Here is an 18706-nt window from a genome sequence, read left to right as displayed (position 1 = left end):
AATTATTTTGTCAAGCGCTAAAAATTTATTTTTATTCAAAAATATTGGAGCGTCCGAAAAATATGTGAAAAAAATATTAATGAATGACGATTGTAGCAGCTTAGTGATAATTCTCAAGTAGATTCGGTATTACAATTACGGTTATTCAGATAATTTCGAGAATGTTTGCAATAAAAAATGATTCGGAAAATAATACTCATTTTATATACCTCTAACCAAATCGAAAGAATGATCTAAGAAAAAAAGCCAAAATAAAACGATGGAGTTGGGCGGTTGGGTAAAAGTTGGTGATCAAATTCGATTAATTTTGGTGGCTACATATGCAACGGGACTGATTTTGACTGAGACCGATATGGTAACCCTACTATGATACTACAGTTATAGGTAACTTCGAAGTCGTAGATATTTTCGCCGATAACTCTTGCCAACAGGTGCTATTGGTGCAAAGTCCTCTCTCGACGAATAAGGACCAGACTCTATAAGTCGCTCATCATCCCCGTCCTGCTTTATGGTACAGAGGCATGGACCGTGACAACATCTGAATGGTCGATTTGTTGTTCTTTGCGCATTGGCAACGGCGAATACGACGACGACGATGTAGTCCAGTGGCGAACGCAGGAAAAAAATTTGGGGGGGGTTTTATGTAAAAAGACAATGTTTCATTTTATTCACAAATTGAAGTCTAATCTTCTTTTATTTTGGGCCATAACATTTAAAATCTCTTCCTCCGTCACGTCTATATCTCTATGGATATTCAAGAGAGCCATTCCGTTCAGGCGTGCTTCTCCAGTTTTATTTCTTAAATGTGTTTTAAGCCTGCGAAGTGAGGAAAACGAGCGTTCACTTGAAGCGACAGATATAGGGATTGTTACTCCAATCTTTAAAAAACGATGCACTAAAAAAGTTTTGGATCTCTTTGTTTGATTTAAACAGTTCCTGAAAATATATTCAAAATTTTAGTTAGAAAATATAATCTGAAGAAAAGATTTTTAACCTTTTCCACATTCTAAATTCAGGCAATGAAAAACAAATAATAAGTAAAGTTGTGTATCTAATTCAGACCAGTTTTTTCTGGTTGTTTTTATTAAAAATATAGACATTTTAGTTAAGACAATCAAGTATTTTTTTGCAAATGGCATAATTTATTTCACAACAGTTTGCTCATGGAACGAAAACTGAAAGTCATAATAAATGAGTTTTTATTTTTCCTGTATTATGATTAACATTAAACTGTAAAAAAAATAATAGAAACCTTATTGGTGACTTTTCAGTTCAGAACTAATTTTCAAAAGAAGTCCATTTTCGACAAACAAATCTCCTTAAATCTAAAAAATTCCAGTTCAGCATTATAAGGCTAGCTCATTACTTTGAAGCAAATTAAAAAAAATGTCTCTGTCCAGTTTATATTTTTCTGGGTTTTTTAATTGGCCTACATTCCCACAACTTCTTAATACTATCCAGATACAATAGGTTTGTTTTTAGTTTAACATTTTCATAGTTTCAAAAAATTAAATTCTATCAGCAGAAAAGTATCAAAATAGGCCGTTTGTGAACAAAAAAGTATTAAATCACAAAATTTAGAAAAAAATATCAAAAAAAGATACAATTGTATCAAAACCTAATGTATTCATTTATTTTACATATTCCTACATCGTCGGCAGAAAGATTGCTTTGAAAACAACAAATTACAATTTTTTAAATGACTATGTAGAATTAAATTCTATTATTTAAAAATTCAATTACTTTGGGGGGGTGGTTTATATAACAGACAAACCTTTAATCTTTATGCAAAATACAAGCCGAATGCCATTATTCGCAGTCATATTTTTATTTCTCGTTATATATATACTTTTCACATAAATTTAGTATTTACATAAAATTTATATATTATGTATTATATTCTATATGCATTTTTATTTACCTACAATATATATTATCTTTTGTACAAAATCCGATTGCCACTTTGTTACGCTTTTGGATGAAACAAAACGCTTTCTAGCAACGACTTAAGTCATTCTCTTACTCTTAAGAAAACAAGCGACTTAGAGCACATACTCACATCGGAGTACAAGCATAATAATATAATAAATGATCGAATGACGTGCAAGTTTTATGAAAAATGATAACAATAAAAGCATAAATACAAATAGCAACAATAAAAAATACAAATGTAAAAGCAAAGCAATGACAAAAGCGAAATGGCAATAATTCAGTGTGGAATACATAGCGAGTATATATAAAATGGTAAAACCTCCCCATCCAGATGCGACGTTCTCAGTAGCAAAAAACCGGGATTTTAAGAGACAATGATTTGAGGTTTGCCAGGTAAAAGTTCAGCACTAATGTGAAAGTTTAGAAGAGCCCATATGGATTTTCATTTCGAAATCGACGTAGTAGTCAGTTAATTGAGAGTGTATCTGGTATGTTGATATCCAGAGATCTATAATCCAGACAAAGACTGGTATTCTTATCATCCATCTTATTAAACGCAAGTCGCTTGCTGCAAGACAGCCGCCTGCTACAGCCGCGACTAGCATGTGAACAGCCGCTCCTCCTCCTCAGACCTTCCTCGCAGAAGGATTGTGTTAGTTTCTGCAGTCACCTTGAATCGCAACAAGATAACAATCTTATGAAACTCTTTTTAATTAAAACTCCGAAAAAATCTGCCAAGGAATTGCAGAAAAAATATCATCATAGGTCAAGACATACATATTTATAGTAAAACTCAAGAAGTCGAAAACAATGAGCGCTCCAGTTGGATGAAGTTTGGAAAGAGATTGAAATTTTGACGGACAGGAACACAGCCTGACAATGCTCTACATTTTCTTCACTTTATTCTAAGAAAATCTTAATTCAACGGTGAAAAATGTGGTGAAGCTGGTCAACCAAAAAGATAAGGCTGAAGTGCAAGGGTCGATGGACTAACAGTACTATGTTTTAGCACATATAAAGGTTCAATGATGGAAAGTATACCTTTTCGGTTATAATGGATTTGTGGTTTAGTCCATTCATAAGTAAAATGATTAAGCTGCCGTGAAAACATGCTTCTTAACAACAAAACTCAGACCTTATCAGCAATTACCATTCTAGAGAAGTCACCCGTGAAAAGAGGATCGACACACACCACCTCTTCGTCGATTTCAAAGCTGCTTTTGACAGCACGAAAAGGAGCGTTTATCCCCGCAAATTTAATACGGCTATGTAAACTGACGTTGAGCAATACCAAAAGCTTCGTCAGGATCGGGCGGACCTTTCCGAGCCGTTCGATACCAAACGAGGTTTTAGACAAGGTGACTCCCTATTGTTCGACTTCTTCAATCTGCTACTGAAGAAACAAATTCGAGCTGCAGAGCTTAATCGAGAAGGCGTAGATAATTCCGTCTCTCTTGGAATCAGTATTAACAACAACAACAATATCAGGCTCGAAATTCAACGCAGTGTAACGCTTGTCAACAGGTGCTACTTCGGACTTAACAGGCAATTGAGAAGTAAAGTTCTCTCTCGACGAACAAAGACCAAACTCTATAAGTCACTCATCATCCCGTCCTGCTATATGGTGCAGAGGCATGGACGATGACAACAGCTGATGAGTCGAGTTACGAGTTTTCGGGAGGAAGAATCTGCGAAAGATTAATGGTCCCTTGCGCATAGGCAACGGTGAATACCGCAGTCGATGGAACCTTTAACTGTATGAGATATACGAAGACATTGGCATAGTTCATCGAATCACAGCGAAGAGACAGCGGCTACGCTGGCTGGGTCATGTCGTCCGTATGGATGAAAACACTCCGGCTCTGAAAGTATTCGACACAGTACCCGCCGGGGGAAGCAGAAGAAGAGAAAGACTTCTACTCCGTTTAGGTGGAGAAGGACCTCGCTACACTTGGAATCTTCAATTGGCACCAAACAGCGAAATGGAAGGACGACAGGTGCGCTTTTGTTAACTCGGCTATAGCAGAGTTAGCGGTGTTTACGCCAGTAGAGAAGAAGAAGAGAAGTGATATGTTCAGAATGGGCCTGAATATCTCCTGTCTGTATAAGTTTCTCAAGATAATTGTCATACTATATTTACAGTACCTCAGAAGTACCTTCAAAGCTTTGAAGCTATTTTGCAAAATCTTTCCTGAATTTAAAGGCTATCACAAATGGAGTCAAAAACCACATGACTTCACAGCGCTCGACTAGCAAATAAATATACTGCACCACTAAGCTTAAGAGAAAGTGCTAACAACACAGCGGGTGCCCGCATCGTGCAACAATAATCCCTACGACGGATGTGGCACTCGGTGAGCTCGTTAGACGCATTACAGCTTGGTTAACAGCCGCTGAGTAACAAGTCTGACAACAACAAGCAGCACAACACCCTCAAAAAAGTAACGAAAAAACGAAATGGGAGAGCAACACACCCCGACACAGTTCGCAATGTGTGCTCGCCGGCTTTTTCGCTCACCTTTCAACTTTGAAGTTTTTAAATTGTGCGCGAATTTATTTGAGTGGCAATTGTTGAACTTTTAAGTGGCTGCCTTGACATCACACACATACACCTCCCTTCTGTAACACTGAAGCAACGTTGGAGAAATACTTCCCTTCTTGGCGCTTCGTAAATTTCGGCTACTTTCTTTTGCTTGGTTGCACGGCTTGTGGTCTCTCGTTCCTTTTATTACTCAGTCAAGCTTGGTTCTTCTACACTTTGCTGCCATAAATCTTTTGCGCTTATTTATTTGTTACATTATTTATGGCATACTTTTAGGTACTGGAGCTGTGATTCCAGCTCGACACGCATACAAACAGACACACCTTGAACTTGCATAGGTGACAGCATTTCAATTAAACGAGCCGAAAAGTGAAAATCTTCAGGTGCACTTGAGCGGATTTAGTGGTCTACTGTTTGTGCTTGTAGCGGGGTAAAACATGAGGAGGAAGGGACAATTTATAATGGCTCTGAAAAACTTTCTGCTAAGTGAACGGACACTTTTTTCTTTAGAGCATTGAAGTGTTGGTGCTTATTTGTCAAAGTTTTTGGTGTTCGAGAATTGAAAAAGAAATTTCTAAGATATACGTTATACTTATTTGTTGATCTATAAAAGTAACCCGACATTGGCACCTGTGAAATTTTTTAAGAAGAAGAACTGAAACAAGTAGAAGAATTCTTCACATTCATCTACCGATAAAGTGTAAGTCAAAACGATATGTTAGAAGCTATTTAAATAGAGCTGAAAAAACACGAAGTTTTGAAGAGAAGAGTTTTTACTCTGCTATATCTAAGATCTAAAGAGAGAGACAAAAACTCTTTAATTTTATTAGCTTCATGAAAAACTTATCAGCAATTTATCATAACCTTCTTTGAAATATTTTTAAGCTGCGCCAGTCAACGACGAAGTTTACTTAGCGAGAGGATCAGCGCAGCTCAAGACCTTTTCGCGATCGCTCAGCTGAAATCTATGGGGGAATTGGATTTACCGATGGAGGTCATGAAGGTTTGTCGTCGAGTTCGGAGTAAAATTTCTATAGATAAGTATAATAAAGAATTTTCCTTCTTTGGTCGAGCTTGATGGTGTTGAATGTCCTGTCGAACTCAAAATACCTTCGTGGCGAAGATAAGGTTGAGATTCTAACAAAATGGCCAATATTCCAGGTACTTCCATGCCGTAAACCATTTTTGATTTGTCGAATTCTATTGGAATACAAATGCTCCGGTCCTCAAAACGTCAATCACCATAATGAATTCAATAGGAAGAGCGGAAGAGTTTTGCAAAAACAAAACATCCATTCATCACCATAAACTGTGCATCAATCGTTACCGTTGGCGAGAAGAAGTAAAAAACTGAAAAGGAAGAGTCGAAGGGTAAAGAAGACGACAATTTGGGGTTTTGGCCTCTTCGACCATAAATCTCAACACTAAGTTGAACTAAGGTGAATATAGTAGACGTAACTCAGAGAAAACTATGAGGGAATCGTGTATATAAGTGTACACAAACTTGCAGAAAAGGGAGAAGACAAAAATTTAAAGAACTTCTAAATAGATTTCAGCGCTTGTGATATAAAAAAATAGAGAAAATTGAAGAAGTGCCAAAAAAGGCGGCCGTAGTTTAGTAATTAGAGTTACTACTACATCTCCTTAGCGCCAAAGCCTCTAATATTTACTTCCGATCGGATTTTCATCCATTCAGACGACGTGACCCTGCTGCTCTTAATTCGTTGAACAGCTCATCGTTTAATCAACTGCGATATTCGCCGTTGCCAATACGCAAAGAATCATAAATCTCCCACAGAACCTTTGTTTTGAAAATTCGTAACGTCGACTCATCAGATGTTGTCATCATCCATGCTTTGTAGAGTTTGGTCTTTGTTCGTTGAGAGAGGAGATTATTTCTCAATTATCTACTCAGTCCGAAGTAGCACCTATTGGAAAGAGTTATTCAGCGTCTGATTTCGAGTTATTTGCTTCAAAGGTAGACGAAATTATCGACGACTTCGAAATTATGATATAAAAGTATCGTAGTAGCAAAAGCTACAAGGTCTTACCAGAGCCCTTGGAGTTAACTCCAATTTGTTCATTGGGTTTGGCCCTTTGTGGAGATTCGTGGTGGCTGTGGGTTAAACCTAAAGGCAGGTAGGGTTGAAAAATTCAATTCAGTGTGGAGTCGCACTGCGACCGGGTGTCGGACCCAAAGTACGCCAGAGGTTTTAGATGGGCCTCGAATTCGTTCTAACAAAAGCAGCTTTGAAATCGACGAAGAGCTGATGTGTGTCGATCCTCTTTTTACGGGTCTTTTCCAAGATTTGGCGGATGACGAATATCTGGTCAGTTTTTCCAAAATTAATTTGTGGAATAAATATATATTTTATAATTCGGTTCCACCGCTTTGTCTCAAAATTATGATACCTGTCCTCATTCTATATGCGACTTATATTCCTTTAGTACTTCTGACTTCCATATCTTCTCAAATAACTCTACACGCTTCGCCTTTTCGCTTCACTTTCTCACACAGTAGCTATTTTTATTGGCGGCACGTGCTTGCCACACGTTTATAAATTTATTCAAAGCCCTATTTTACATTGCAATATACAATAAAGTACAATCGCATATGGAGAAGCCACTGCAAAAGATTAAATTATCCTTTACATCCGTAAATAGCAAAGAAATAATAACAACACACTCAAAAAATCCAACAACAAATCGTATAATAAAAGAGTTTCTTCTCACTGTGCAAAAACCACAGTTCTTCACTCGCTTGCCAAGCACTCACCTACATATTTTTGGTTCGACGCAATAATTCATAATAATTTAAGCCACCAAAAGTGAAAGTCTGACATTTTAATGGAATTCGGAATTTCATACGCTTGACGGTGAGCGGCTCCAATTGAAGTTGACAAGCAGAAGCAGCCGAGCCACAGCACATAGCGTAGCACACGTTCGTCTCCAGGTAAATAGCGGTGTTTGTCTGTTTGCCATTTTAACTCTTACTGCCTTAACTTCATCCCTCACCGCTGTCGGTTCGTGCGTCTTAAGTAGGTTCCGGAAGCTGACGTTCTTACAATGCATACCTTTGAATTTCTTGTCGCTTCGTGTTCGCATTTAATTTATGCTCGTATTTCACAATTTTCGCTAGTCAAAATATTATTCCGCCACAGCTTGTGCATGTCTGCTTCGGCAATGCTCTCTATAGATGCTTCAGTAGACATGCACCTTTACCTGCCATAAGTACGTGCTCGCAAATAAATCATATGGCATTACTCATAATACCGAAAATGTGTGGGAAATTGTTTCGTTCGAAGCGAATTCGAATTAAATACGTGTTTGAATACCAATTTAGTTATATAAGGAGATGAACACTATTTGAAATATATTGGAATATTTCTCAGGACTCCAATAAAATATAACGCTTTTCCACATAGTTTGGAGAAATTTAGCAGTCTATGTCTGGAATAATTCTCTTCCGTCTAGACTAGATTGATTTACAGAGATTCTCTTGTACTTTTTCGTATTCTGCGTGATGTTGTTATGTCCTCAGATGACGCTTTTGGTTAGTCTCTTTGGTTGTCAAAAGTTTTTTTTGGGGTAGGGACCCTGTTAAGGGTATAAAAAGCTGTTTTGCTTGGTTACGGTTTGGTTCGGCTTCGATTTCTGCGTATTCCACAAAATGTATCAAAGGATCTGTACAAAATTTTGTGTAAAAAAACAAAATTAAGTACGCGGTTGCATTCCGAATGTTGACCGTGGCATACTGTAAAACTGCCTTGGATAATAGTACCGTCAATAAAAATATATTAGCTGTAAGTTAATGGCTAGTTGCGTAAAGCAGTCCGTTAGAAACGAACGGATTTGTGGAAGAACAAAAATTGGCTTTTACACCATGATAACGCGCTTGCCAATGCAGCGTTGTTTGTCCAAAAACAACACATTTATGATACCGCAGCCCCCGTATTCCCTAGACTTGCCTCCTGTGACTTTTTTGTTCTCAAAACTGAGGAGGTCCATGAAAGGATGGTGCTACGCCACCACTGAAGAGATGAAAACTGCATCGAAGGAGGAGCTAAACAATATTATCGGACTGGAATAATATTTTGGTTGATTAACAGTTTACAGTTACAAGGTTTCCTACTTTTTTTTATGAAAAACACATAAACTTCAAATTTAATGGGGAACTCAAAGGCTACGTCTCAGATGGTTCATTTATTGAGTCAAATTTTCGATGAATCGTTCGAGCATTTTGACTGTTAACTGGTAAATGGCACGCTTGATGTTTCGCTCCAAGCGGGTTTGTCTGCAAAGACCTAAGGCTTGACATATCCCTATAGGAAAAAGTCTAACGATGTGATATCACACAATCTTGGTAGGCCGGGCCAAAACGTATAATTATCTGCTCACCAAAGTGTTCCATTCCATCCATTGATTGATACGTTGTGTAGGAAATGGCGCCATTTTATTCAAACCAAATATCGCCAAGATCATGAGCTTCAATTTCAGGCCTCAAATAGTCGGTTATCATGGCGCAATAACGGTCGCAATTGACAGTTACGTTCTCACCGGCATCATTTTCGTAGAAGTATGGACCGATGGTTCTACCCCCCCAAAAACCCACACCAAAATGAAATGGCATGCTCTTCAATCTTTTCAGGTTGCTCTTCGTTTCAAATGCGGTAATTTGGCTTGAGTGCTTCATCGCTGAATAAAATTTGCGCCCAATTTGAGCGAAGTCGCTTGAGAAGGTCGAGTGGCTTCAGTTCTTGGAGAAACTGTATTTTGTACGCTTTCAATTTAACTTCGACGTAAAATGCACCAAATCGTTCCATACGTCAGTCCGAGTTGCTGCGAACGGCGCCGAATCGACTCTCCACGGTCTTCGTGTACACTCTTAGCTACGGCTGCTATATTTTCTTCACCGCGTGCTGTACGTAATTTATTTGGTCGAAAATTATTCAATAATGAATGCTGGGTCTCAAGATGGGTGATAGTGTTGGGAATAGTACGCTTAGTAGGCCGTTTATGTTGACCATAAGTTGAGCGAAGCGAGCGAAACACATTCTTTACAGAACGTGAATTTTTATAATAAAGTTGAACGATTTGTAAACATTGTCAGACGGAAGTCTTTCCATGACGATAAATTACCAAGCTATACTGAACAAAAATAACATGACAGCTTGATACGACTCACGCGTGATCTGTCAAAAAAAGGCTATTGAAAAAGGTTCCTCTACTTGGATCACCAGTCATAATTAATATTAGCTTTTGAATATGAAATTTTCCACGAAAATTATATACTATTATATACCTACTTACAAATATATTTATTTAATCGTTAAGTAACAAGCATTCACAGTCAATGTAGCGCCGTCATCATTTAAAACTCACTCGAGCTTACTCTTTTTGCACTCATCTGCATAATGTGCGTGTTCATTGTTCTACCGCGTCCTTTAACTTCATATGTGAGTTGTATATGTACGTACATATGTATGTCAACTTCACCACGCTTCCACCACTGCGTCGGCTTGCGGTAAATTACCCAAAATGCGCATTTGATAAGCAAATAATTTCACAAAATAATTGATTACTTTATTTATTTAACATTTTGTGGTAATTATCTGCTAATTTGCATGCATTTACCTGCCCAAAAGGCACACATACACATACACACATACATGCAAACACTCACAAGCAATTGGGCGCATCCTGACGCTGCTAGGCTGTGTATGTATGTATACATGTGAGTATTTGTTGGTATTTACAAGCTGCTGTTCAATGAAGTGTTAACTGAGTTTGTGTTTAGAGCTTATTTCCAGCATACTAATCGTTGTTATTGTTTATATAAGCGTTGCTCAATTGTGCGCTAATTTTCGAAGCACACAAATACATGCATACAAAACATATAAACATACATATATTTGTGAAATTATATGCATATGTATAAGTGTTTACAGGAACGGCTGAAAACAATTGAATACCTAAATTATAACCATATAACCATATAATACTGGTCAAGTACTCGTGCCCTCATTACCCAACACAGAGATATCTTATTATATATACAGATTATATATAATCGCATAATGCATTCCTGCTCGATATATTCCACACAATAGAGCTATTGCAGTTACAAGCAGCTAAGATATATAGTATTACATATGTATGTATATGTTTCCAGCTATGCATGCATTTGCGTGTGTGGCCTATTAATTCGCTTCGGGCTCATGAATCATGACAAATGGCTTGTGATTAGAAATATCAAGTAGCCACTTTAGTGCATTGCCAGTATTAGATAATATTAGTTAAGTACTCTGGGCAGCAAAGCCAAACTTCAAATGCTTTCTAATTGTGCAATGAGCGGTAGGATGGACTGTGGATGTTGGGAATTTTAATTGGGTTTGTGCATGCGGATGCAGAATTTTAAGCAAAATTAATAGCATTAAATATTTATAACAAAAATTTGGTTCGTAAAATGTGTAAACCAGATTTTCTAAGAGCGCCACATGCTGATATTTCATTGATTCAGTCTCTGCTCTTCATTGAGCGAGGCGACTAACTTTTGTACGAGATTGGGACCCAACTCTTTAAGATAATTCGGAGGAGCTGCATAAAAATTTAAAGAAACTAGCTGTAAGAGTTGAAGATCAACAAAGCGGCGGGGACAAATAGATTGTCGGCCGAGCTATTCAAATACGCAGGTGAAGAACTGATAAGGAGCATGCATCAACTTGTTTGTAGAATATGGTCGGGCGAAAGCATATCCGACGATTGGAATCTGCACCAATTATCGTGGGATAAGCCTCCTCATCATCGAATATAAGGTTATATTGAGCCTACTGTGTGAAACATTAACGCCTACCGTCAACAAACTGATTAGACCATATCAGTGTGGCTTTATGCTTGGAAAATCAACAACTGACCAGAAATTCACCATGCGACAAATCTGGGAAAAGACCCGTGAAAAGAGAATCGACACACACCACCTCTACATTTCAATGATGCTTTTGCCCTTATGTCGCTACCTGTATGTCTGCACTTGGTATTCCCGTTGAGCAATACCAAAAGCTCCGTCAGGATCGGGAAGGACCTCTCCGAGCCGTTCGAGACCAAACGAGGTTTCAGAAAAGGCGACTCCCTATCCCTGCACACAGCTGGTCCGATGATATTGATAACATTGGTTTCAACATCCGCGCCGTTAGTTCTGCTTTCTCCAAAATGGATAAGAATGCCAAGCCTTTGGGTCTGGTTGTGAACGAGAACTAGACGAAATATCTCCCGTCATCAAACAAACAGTAGTCGCAATCTCGACTTGGCTCCCATGTCACTGTTGACAGTTATAACTTCGAAGTCGTAGATATTTTGGTCTATTTTGGAACCAGCATTAACACCTACAACAACATCAGCCTCGAAATCCAACAAACGATAACTCTTGCCAACAAGTACTTCTTCTTCTTTTTTAATTGGCGTTGACACCGCTTACGCGATTATAGCCGACTTAACAACAGCTACTTTTTGCTACGTGGCGCCAATTAGATATTCCAAGCGTAGCCGGGTCCTTCTCCACCTGGTCCTTCCAACGAAGTGGAGGTCTTCCTCTTCCTCTGCTTCCCCCGGCGGCTACAGCGTCGAATACTTTCAGAGCTGGAGTGTTTTCGTCCATTCGGACAACATGACCTAGCTCTGTGCCAAGTGGGTGGCGCACGAGCTCACTTTTGACCAAAAACAATGACGAGTTGATGATTCGGTATAGTGTTTGGAGATGTTAAAGTGTGATGTAACCGAAGTTTTGAGTCGATATGTGACAATGGACAAAGCATGACTTTGAAGTCCAATCGACAGTCATTCGAGCAGACTGCACATGATGAATCCGCTCCAAAACGTGGGAAAACGCAACAGTCGGCTGGCAAAGTTAAGGCGACTGTAATTTGGGATAAGCTTGAAATAATTTTTATTGGTCATCAGCAGTGATTATTACATAGTTTTATGGGTCGGTTTGAACGACATAATCGCCGAAAAACTGCCTCATATGAAGAAAAAGAAAGAGCTGTTTCAGCAAGTTAATATACCGCGACACAAGTCAAAAATCAATGAATTGGGTTTCGAATTATTACCGCATCTACCGTATTCTTCAGAACTGGCCCCAGAAACATTTTTCTGTTCTCAGATCTCAAAAGAATGCTCGCTGTAAATACATTTTCGTGGAATGAAGAGATGATCATGGTATAAATTATATCAAAAATTCAGATGGTCGCTGTAATCAGTGTATCACCCTCAAGAGAACCATGTTGAACAATTAAACGAATTTTGCCAAAACAATATGTTTTACTATGATAGTCTGTGAGTTTTCAATTCCAATACCGAGGTATTTTCAAGGAAAGGATTAGGTTTGGTAGAGGCGAAAAAACAAGGTTCTTGACATATAGTACTTGTACGAGACTGTTGATTATTAGCGTTATTTTGTAGAGAGGAATTGTGACGTTTGTTGAGTATAATACCGAAATACACCCTAATTTTATCCAAAAGCGACACTTGCTTTACAAGTTTACCGAGATTATCAAACTGGTCCCTAAATTATTTCTTTTTACTTCCAACTACTGTTCGATAGAATAAATAAGGTTTCCATAATATTCTAGTAAATTCTGTCACTATTAAATCTACAGCGAATTTTCGCACTACTCTCACGCACTCGTCCCACATCATCTACTCATCAGTAAAAACTATTGACACAAGGAGAAAAAATGTTTGCCAGCAAAAAAATTGCAAAAGCCGAGGTAAACAAAGTGAACACTGCGTAAGCGTAGGATTATAGTGTTGTTTACACAAGCGCACGTGCAAAAGGAGCAGATGGGGGGCCGTTAGTTTCGAGTCGTTACGAGTAGTTGGAGTCTGAGTGGCCGGCCACCACTGAGCGATTTTTTTTTTTTTTGGACGAGGTGTGATAAAAAGCGTGATTTCATCATTCTGTAAACAAATTGATCAGATTGTGAGTCAACAAGAGCAACAACAATGCAGCTATAGCAAAAGTGTGGGGCAAGGTGTGCTATGAAAATATTTTTACAAACACTCCAATAAAGCAGAATAAAGTGTTTGCGTTAAGTAAATAAGTGCGAATTTGCGAATGGCTTATAAATAGTTAATGTGCGAGCGAGTGAGAGGGAGTGAGAGAGTGTAAATAATATTAAATGTGCGAGGAATAAATACCGCTACGAAATAATACAACACTTGAAGCGGGAGAAAACCCGCGTGGAGGGGAGGAAACCATCACAATTTAACGGTATAAGTATTTTTGTGTGAATGTGCGCGAATTTTCCTTACTTCAGCAATGCGTTTGTTGCATAATTAATAAAGTACAACAACTGGCGTACAACAAATGAAAATTGCTTAAGTGACAATTCTTGTTGGATTCGTGGAAAAGTGAAAGTGTCTTGAAAGGGGAGCGTAGGAGTGACGGCAGGCGGAGAGAAAAAACTTTTGGACGAGTCGGCGTCTGCTTGATCTCTGAAGTTTGCGCAAAATTAGACAATAAGTTAGACAGGTTGACAGTTGGAAAACAGACAAGACAGGGAGACACACACACAAACAAATAGCTGTTTGTCGGTGACAGAAAGGGAGTGTGCCTTCGCTAGACAGGTTGTCAGACAAACAAACAAAGCAAACAAAGAATGGAGTGAGAGACTCGAGTTTTGGAGAGGTTGCAACGAGAGCGCACGCCAGCTGAAGAGCCTGACAACGGCGCAAAAGGATATACTGACAGCCGAAATTACAAACAAAACAAATGACATTGCGACACGGAAAATATGGGGGACATAGTAAAGTAGGCTGCAATGCTTATACCAGAAATACGGGGAGCAGTCTGGATGACAGAAAAACTTACATATTTACATGTTCAAGAAGCACACTTGATGCTGCTAGTGGCGCGTCGAAAAATGGAGAGCTAAGAGAACCAAAAATAATACTTATAAATATCAATTCGAGAAACCTGGTAAGTGGGTTGGTAAATAATTAAACCATGAAATTTAGATATGAAAATCCGTTGTATGCCACTAAGAATCTGGACAAGAAATTATTTTCAAATATAATTGCATCCATTGGATATTAAATTCTATAACTGGCACAGGTGTCAGATTGACATTTAACTCAAGCGGTGGGATGGAGAAAGCTGAGTTTGTATACTCTTGCCTGTCAAGAGCCGAGGGTTGGAAATCACAATAAGTCGGTCTACTTTAATATATGTATGTAATAAGAGCTGTGTGTTGTTTTTGGGAGAAGTGGCAGTAAAAAGTTGACGATTGATCTTTCAAACACGTGAAATGATAATAATTTACTGTAATTAGCATTTAATTACTTTTACAAGTTGCCACAAATGAAGCAGAAATAAATTATATTAAAATATACAGTGACCACAAAAATAAGTATGATTTTGTGTGGTTAGTTTCTCCCATTTATTATTTTTTGGTGTTAAATAAATTTTACATGAAAATAACGGGTGATCCCAGTGGAGGTACTGTTCCCAAACGCCTTTTTTCAATAGATGACGCGTGAGTCGTATCAAGCTGTTATGTTATTTTTGTTCAGTATTGTTTGGCATATCATCGTGGAAAGACTTACGACTGAAAAAGGTTTAAAAATCGTTCAAATTGATTCTAAAATTCACGTTCCGTAAAGAATGTTATTCGCGGGCTTTACTCAACTTCTAGCCAACATAATCGGCCAACTGCGCGTACTATTCGCAACACCATCACCCATCTTGAGACCCAGAATTCATTATTGGATTACATTCAAGTAAGTTGAAAGCTTATAAAATACAAGAATGTGCAAGATTCGACGATTCGAAATTTTCGAGCTAAGTTTTGGAATCATGGTTCATATTTCATCAAAAATGGTATCGCTGAGCACGTAACCGTCAATGGCGACCGTTATCGCGCCATGATAATCGACTATTTGATGCCTGAAATTGAAGCTCGTGATCTCGGCGACGTTTAGTTTCAACAAGACGGCGCCACTTCCCACACATCGTATCAATCAATGGATGTTTTGAAAGAACACTCCGGTGAGTAGATAATTTCACGTTTTGGGCCAAAGAATGTTCTTTCGAATGAAAATAAACATTCCCCATTAATTTTGAAGTTCCTGTGGTTTTTCTATAATAAAAAAGTAGGGAACCTGGAAATGGATCACTCTTTACAACTCATACTATATTTGTAACGATTTTAGGGGCCTTTGCTGTTGTGTAAGCCGCGATCTTCCAATGCATCTGCAGAGAACTCTATAATTCACAACTACGTGGACAGCAAAGCAGTAATCAAAGCTTTAACTTCGTTACGTATATCGACCAGAAATGTCTAGGTAAGCAAAGCAGGAGTAGAAAGTATCACCAGAACAAAGCGTGCAATGAGCATATGAGATTGTCCCGAAACGTGATCAACATTGGAAAACCGATGCATTGTCTATACTAGACTGGAGCATAGTGAGAAAAACTAAAAAGGGTTGGAACGATTTATGTGAATGCGAAACTGTAATAGTCGTGTATAAAACGGTGAATCTTAAAGATACAGAATACTTAAAGATCTATTGGGGCTCGATAGAGGGGACGTCTCACAAGCCAGCAGAATGGGGATGACAGATCGAGAACTCCAACTTAACCTAAGCTTTTTAGCCCTTTTAATGTGTGCAATTTTAAATCAGCTCAAAACTATCGTTGATTTTTGTTAACGGTATGGCTTTTATAGCAGTATTCTGCTTTGTTTTAAATGTTCTTATGATTTTTCATTTCTTTTCGAAATTTCTTATTATTTTAAACACCTGTTTTCTAACCAAACTTTGATTGATGTTCTTTTCTAACATCAGTTACAAATTTTTTCAGTTTTTTTTTAATAATTGAGACATTCAGAAATCAGGAAAAAAATTACTTCCTTGTAAGTATTTTAAAATTTTTCTTTGATTTTTGAAACTGAATAAATGACAAGGTAACGACCCAGAAACCGGATTTAATTGGTCAAAACATTTAACAGGAAAAGTAAAATATTTCAAAAAGTCTTACTTTCAAAGATGTTTCGTTTCTCAATGAAAACAACATAATTCTAAGGCACCAATTCAGGTTTCTTGTAAAACTTTGACACTGCTGAACAAGTAAATAGAATTACTAATTACTCAGGCATTCGATAAGGTGTGACATGAAGGCCTTCCTTTCCTTAAACAAAGAAGTGCAGAACCGATTTGCTTAATTTTTTTTTAATGTGCACAAAACGCCTGGCTATTGTCCCTACTAGTATAACAAAATTTATGTAAAAAACATGGGGAAAAATTAAAAAAAAAAAACGTTAATTACTTTTTTATTTATCAACATTTTTTCATGATTCTAGTAGGGACGATAACCATTCACGTACTTTTTAAGAATAAATTGGGTTTTTGTGTTTCAGATGATCCAAACATGAGAAATCGTGTCCGCCAGTGAAAAAACGCATCTCATTCAGCCAGCCATTTCTCCGATAGATGTCATCAAAAAATTTCGAAAAAATTTGCTTATACACTCCACGATATACCTCATGATATGTGAAAAAAGTTCCATTACAGAATAAAAATTTCTATGAACAAGTAAGGAAGGGCTAAGTTCGGGTGTCACCGAACATTTTATACTCTCGCATGATAAAGTGATAATCGAGATTTCATTATACGTCATTTACATATTTTTCAAATACCGTATTTTTGTAAAGTTTTGTTCCGCTATCATCATTGGTTCCTAATGTACTATATATTATACAGAGAAGGCATCAGATGGAATTCAAAATAGCGTTATATTGGAAGAAGGCGTGGTTGTGAACCGATTTCACCTATATTTCGTACATGTCATCAGGGTGTTAAGAAAATATTATATACCGAATTTCATTGAAATCGGTTGAGTAGTTCCTGAGATATGGTTTTTGGTCCATAAGTGGGCGAGGCCACGCCCATTTTCAATTTTTAAAAAAAGCCTGGGTGAAGCTTCCTTCTGCAATTTCTTCCGTAAAATTTAGTGTTTCTGACGTTTTTTGTTAGTCCGTTAACGCACTTTTAGTGATTTTCAACATAACCTTTGTATGGGAGGTGGGCGTGGTTATTATCCGATTCCTTCCATTTTTGAACTGTATATGGAAATGCCTGAAGAAAACGACTCTGTAGAGTTTGGTTGACATAGCTATAGTAGTTTCCGAGATATGTACAAAAAACTTAGTAAGGGGCGGGCCACGCCCACTTTTCCAAAAAAATTAGATATGCCCCTCCCTAATGCGATCCATTGTGCCAAATTTCATTTTAATATCTTTATTTATGGCTTAGTTATGACACTTTATAGGTTTTCGGTTTCCGCCATTTTGTGGGCGTGGCAGTGGGCCATTTTGCCCATCTTCGAACTTAACCTTCTTATGGAGCCAAAGAATACGTGTACCAAGTTTCATCATGATATCTCAATTTTTACTCAAGTTACAGCTTGCACGGACGGACGGACAGACAGACATCCGGATTTCGACTCTACTCGTCACCCTGATCACTTTGGTATACATAACCCTATATCTGACTCTTTTAGTTTTAGGACTTACAAACAACCGTTATGTGAATAAAACTATAATACTCTCCTTAGCAACATTGTTGCGAGAGTATAAAAACAGGCCAGTAGGCAATGCAGTAATATTAAATACTCTCAGAAAATGCCAAATATTTGTTTATTACTGAGAGGTCTAACAGCTTGTCAACTTATTGTTGGATTATATAGTATATCATTCTGAACGCTATATTTTCAGTTCGTTATAACTTTATGAGACTATATAAAACCCCTATTTTAATAAGAGTAGAAGACTTCTAAAGGTGGTAATTAATTAAGAACTAGGTAAACTAAGTTTTAATAAACATTAAAAAAAGTTAAATTGTGAATTTAAATACTTACTTACCAGCAGCCATAACTTCATACTTCTTTTGCATCTCTTTCGAATGTATTCGTCTCCAACCGCTGCACTTGTTACAAAACATTCTTGAAATACGCAAACGAACAAGATTATTTTAAATTTAATGCTTTGTAAAAACTTCCATTTAAAACAAAATATCACTTCACAATATTAGTAAATATCTTTTAACATTTCTTTTTCAGCAAGGGAAGACCAAATATTACACACACACAACAAAACACGAACTGACACTTTACAATACAAGTAAATATATTTTTACATTTCTATTTGCCAGCATCCAACTTCGCACGCAAAAAAACGA

General features: G+C 37.6%; 1 long non-coding RNA gene across 2 annotated transcripts in view; it reads right to left on the bottom strand.

Moving 5' to 3' along the window:
• The window catches only part of LOC126753947 (uncharacterized), a 58065-nt gene extending 39559 nt beyond the window's left edge, over positions 1–18506 (bottom strand). For both annotated transcript variants that reach the window (XR_007666228.1, XR_007666229.1), the window contains exon 1: positions 18391–18506. This is a non-coding gene — a long non-coding RNA (uncharacterized LOC126753947). The remainder of the gene's footprint in view (positions 1–18390) is intronic.
• Positions 18507–18706: the final 200 nt, after the last annotated feature.

The sequence above is a fragment of the Bactrocera neohumeralis genome, chromosome 3 (assembly GCF_024586455.1).
Source record: "Bactrocera neohumeralis isolate Rockhampton chromosome 3, APGP_CSIRO_Bneo_wtdbg2-racon-allhic-juicebox.fasta_v2, whole genome shotgun sequence".
In the NCBI taxonomy this organism is placed as follows: domain Eukaryota; kingdom Metazoa; phylum Arthropoda; class Insecta; order Diptera; family Tephritidae; genus Bactrocera; species Bactrocera neohumeralis.
Note: the sequence above shows the minus strand (reverse complement) of the source record. Positions and strands in the feature narration are given on the sequence as shown.